Genomic DNA, 4,609 nt, shown 5'->3' with positions numbered 1-4,609 from the left:
ACAGAGCAGTCCTGCGTTGGAAGGGATGTGTTAGCGCTGAAGAGGGGAAAGCAGCTTGATGGTGAAGCCTAAAAATTTAGAGTGTACTTGACAATGAGATTCTTTCTGTTAAATGCCAGGAATTGCTTTTCTTGCCTTCACCCTTTTCTTCACCGTGTTGGTATTATTTTTCAGTGTTCTCACACACACAAAGGGCCTTGGGCTGGGGTATGTATGGGAGATGCCCGGGGCCAGCCTGGAATTGGCCGAGGAGGGAAGTCTAGTCATGTGCCCTGAGAGATGGGGAAATAGGTTTGCTAAGCACCCGCTCTGGCTCTGCCTCGGGAAGACTGTTGCAGCAAGGCTAGGCCGCTGGATAAATGAATATTTACTGCCGGTGACCCCGTGTGCACTGGGCCGGAGGCGGGAAGTACAGGGTGAAGTGAAACTCAGAGCTGAGAGGCAGAGTTGGGGATCAGTTCCTCTAAGGGATGTGACCCAGCACAGTGGGGAGTCCCTGCTGGTCCTGTGAACAGAGAAGGCAGAGACTGGGGGTGAGGTGGGGGGACTGGGGCGTGGGGAGGACACAGGCCTGTCTTCTGGACTTAGGGAAGGTTTCACAGCATAGGTTACTTTGAGTCTGTGAAGGGTGAGTGTGGCTTTGGGAGGGCGAGAAAGGGACAGTGGGTATGAGAGAGGAAGCCCCTAAGCCTAGCCAGGGGTGGCAGGTGATCCAACGTCAGTGCCGGGGGTGGAGGGAGGCTGCAGAGCCAGCTGGGGGAGACAGGGGGTGGAACTGGTCTGTTGAGAACAGGGGGAGGGGAATCACCCAGGGAGTAGGTCACTGCTGGAGGCTGGGGGCAGGGGAGTGACATGATTGGGTCCACGTTATAGGCAGCTGGTGACTGTTGTGGAGGATGAAGGGAGGCCAGAGGAGAAACAGCAGGAGGGAGGGCGTCCAGTGAGAAACTTCAACACTCTGGGCAGGAGACAAAGAGTCGGAGCAAATGGGGAGAAGGAGGTGGGTCAAGACTTCTCCAGGGTTCTGGGTGCCTATTGAGTGTGGCGGGCGAAGGCTCGGCCCTTTGATTCCCTGTGTTTGCCTCGCTCAGTACCCACTGATGTCCATTTTACTCACGCTTCGAATGCTAATTTTAACGTTGGTAATTACAACAACAGATAGTCTTACTCATTTAACAGTGGGAAGTCTCTCCAGAGTAGAGAAGTGAAGGCAATGCTGCTAGTAGTAACATTTAAAATTTTTGCTCTAAATCCCTTCTGGGCCTTTTTAAGTGGACATACTCATAGCCAGAATAATTTTAATAGCATTAACTAAGTAAATGCTAGGCATTGTTTTAAGGACTTCACATGTATTATAACTTACTGAGCTTTCACAATAACCCAATAAGATAGGTACTGTCAGAAAAATTATCCAAAATTTAGGATAAAGGCAAGAAGGTGGACAGCAGGTCCTTTCAGTGTTAAGAGGGCAAAGGCTACCCAAGGATTTTCTCAAGGAATGTCCTTGGTTTGCCTCATTGCTTAATCTTGATGAAAGTTCCCAGACTTAGAGAAGTCACTTGTTAATTTAAAGACTTTGATCCAGGAGATTTACAAATAATTTCTCATGAGTGAAACACATAATCCCAATAATTTATGTTAGATATTAACCAGGTTATATCTAATCCAACAATCCTACCCTAATAGTTCTTTGTTAAATTGCCTATAAATATCCTAGCTTCTCAGATGCTCTTTGAATTGATCATAAAATCTTATTAGTTATGTCTTTAACTAATGAGTTAAAAATACATGATTTAAAAATTATTTAAAATTACATTTTAAAAATTATTACCCTGATTTTATAGAAGGATAAACTGAGGCACAGAGAAGTCATGGGACTTGGCTTAAGATCAAAGAGATCCTTTGTATCTCTCAGGGGTAGAGCCTGGATTCAAACTAGGTAGTCTGGTTCTAGAAAAGTCTCTATATTCACTCCTACCGAGGGTTATGTATTTAATTTAACAAATATATACTGAATTGTTATTTTGTAGCAGATTCTGTATTAATCTTTTCATTGTAAATTGTTTTCATGTTTTATAGTACAAGCTTAAAAATAAGCCCTTGTCCATATGTCCAGGCTCTAAAAAACCAGGCTAACAGTGTTCTGGGCATTCATATAACTTGCTGTGTCCTTTCTGTTGGAGTCTACAGCTGTCCGTGCATCTGGGGAAGCAACTGTACTTCCCTCAAGCAGAGGGAGGAATCAGAAGAGGTAAAATCACACTCTTTGATGATGGGGTTAGGGCCAATGTAAATTGCAGAAAATGGTTTTCTTCCAGAACCTTGGGCCATGTAATTCATATTTGTAAAGCGGGACATGCAGAATGATGTTATATGAAGGCTCCCCTCTGCCAAATCTTCATCATCCATGCTTTGCTTCAAAATCATGCCACAGTTAGCTTCAGTTTCCAAACCCAATTCTAATCTTAATGTTGGTCCTTTATGCTAGAACCTTTCCAAGCAATTAGAATGGGTGATTTCCTTCTATTTCAGCTGTCAGTATGTTTCTGTTATTGTTTTGCTATGTCTCTTTCTTTAGGTGATAAAATCACAGCATAAAGCAACTGGGATAGCTTTGGCCACACCTGTACCACCAGCTCTGTTTGCTGAGAACATTCAGCAAGTGATAAACGTTGGTGATAAATGTTCTGCTCTTGGAGAAAACAGGTTCTTCCCACTACACTTGGAAGTGTTTACCTCCATTTTGTGGATGACCAGTTGAACTCCAAAGCCAGGAAATTCACCTGCATCCCAGAGAGGAAGGAAGTGATGCTCCAGGCATGTTCTCCACCCAGCCTGTCCAACAGTGACGGTGATGCCTAATTTGCCATTTAGCTCTGCAGGCTCTTAATCCCCCAGTCACTGGCCAAGTCGCCTTGGATAATCTTTCTATAGTTGGCCATGGCACTGTAACAACTACTCAGTGCTCCAAATGCCACATTCCAGCTTCCAATTTCCAGTGGGTTATGTTGACTCCAGCATCTACTAACATATTTGGCTTCTAACACAGCAAAACTCTGGGAGGAAACTTTTCTATCCACCTCCCCACCCACTAGAAAATTAATAAAATTTAAAGAAATGATAACATAATACTATATTGTTATTAATTGTTGCATCTTCTGATTCAAGTTAAAATGCTTCAAGATGTTAAAGGACTGGAATACTAGTGAGCGCCTGGGCTCATTCCTGATTCCTGGTGCATCCATCTCTGTGTCTCACTTGTTCCAACTCAAGGTGCCTGCTGAATTTGGGTTCCCTCCAAATAATGCCATATCATGGCTATGTGAATTACTCTTCAGCTTGAATCAGTAAGGAGGAATGTTGACATTGGACACCTGGCAGAGGTGGCAGACTTTGGCTGCAGTGAACCGGTGTCTCAGTGACAACAGTCATGGTACTTATGCAGTGCGTGACGTTAACTGAGGAATCATTCCTTCTCCTCCCATAACGAGTCTAAGTAGAAGCACAATCATGTTAAATCTGGAGAACAAAGTGTCCTCCACTAGGGAAGTGCTCACTTGTACGTCTGGATTCTGCCGGTTTCATGCTGGTGACTGACAGCTCTAGGGAGGAACAGTTCACCCAGAGCTGAGGACAGGTAGGAATATGAATCACTTATTTTTATTAAGCACTTAACTGTTTACACAGACCCAGGGACGGGGTTACATGGCAGGGATCCAGGGGAGGAGGCTGAATGGCTAGACTGATTCCCTACTGCAGATCAGAGAAAGGAGGCCCGGACAATTCAAATGGCTTGTCTGGGGTCACTGCTAGGGAGATGTGGCAAGTCGGGGCTGGGGTTCAGGATCTCAAATGCAATGATGATCTAATTTATCTGTGAGGGTCTCCAAGACAGGTTGCCATTTGTGCCCTTAGGGAAATGTACCTGAACACTTCTCCAGAGCATACAGGGCTCCACAGAAGGAAATGCCCATTACTTAGTTGGAGCACACACGTCTTTCTGAAAGAAAATATGCTCAGAAATGCCCAGTGCTCCTCCTTCTTTGAGATGGAAACAAGGGAGATGTGTGAAAGTGTGAAGTGGGCTCCCCAGGAGAATAAATAACCAGCTACATTAAGGCAGACATGCAAGTGGAATTCCAGTATGTCTGACTTACATGTGAGATGCCTGGCTGCATTTTCCCATTACTCGTTATAGACCTCTGAGGAGCTGTGAAAAGCACCTGGTCTCTAGGGTCTGATATTCTGAAGTCAGCAGTTAGGAAAAATTCTTCTTTAATAAATCTTGAAATGAACTCATGATTGGACCAGAAATATATCTTCACTCAACATGAGCACATCAAGAAGCCAAAAAACAGAGACGCTTCCAAAGCACTTCAAGTGGGTGTTTGATTAACGTCTCCTGGCCCACGGCAGCTCCAGAGCATGTTTGAAACTTCTCTGAGTCCAAGTTGAACAGAAACCCATGGGCAGATGGGAATGGAGCTCACAGACTCTTTGTGAAGGAGGTGAACATCCAGGTATGCTAGGAGCTCATGGGAGCACCTCTGTGAGGAGAGACGGAGTGGTAAGGAAGGTTTAAGATGATATTTGAGTGGTTTTTTTAATT

General features: G+C 44.6%; 1 long non-coding RNA gene across 1 annotated transcript; it reads left to right on the top strand.

The window, feature by feature from the left end:
* Positions 1–595: 595 nt before the first annotated feature.
* On the top strand, positions 596–3,072 carry LOC105090980 (uncharacterized). The gene is made up of 3 exons (XR_837323.3): positions 596–1,000; positions 2,191–2,251; positions 2,579–3,072. It is a non-coding gene; the product is annotated as an uncharacterized LOC105090980 (long non-coding RNA).
* The last annotated feature ends 1,537 nt before the right edge of the window (positions 3,073–4,609 follow it).

This window comes from Camelus dromedarius, chromosome 13 (genome assembly GCF_036321535.1).
Source record: "Camelus dromedarius isolate mCamDro1 chromosome 13, mCamDro1.pat, whole genome shotgun sequence".
NCBI lineage: Eukaryota > Metazoa > Chordata > Mammalia > Artiodactyla > Camelidae > Camelus > Camelus dromedarius.
This window is presented reverse-complemented; position numbering and strand designations above follow the sequence as displayed.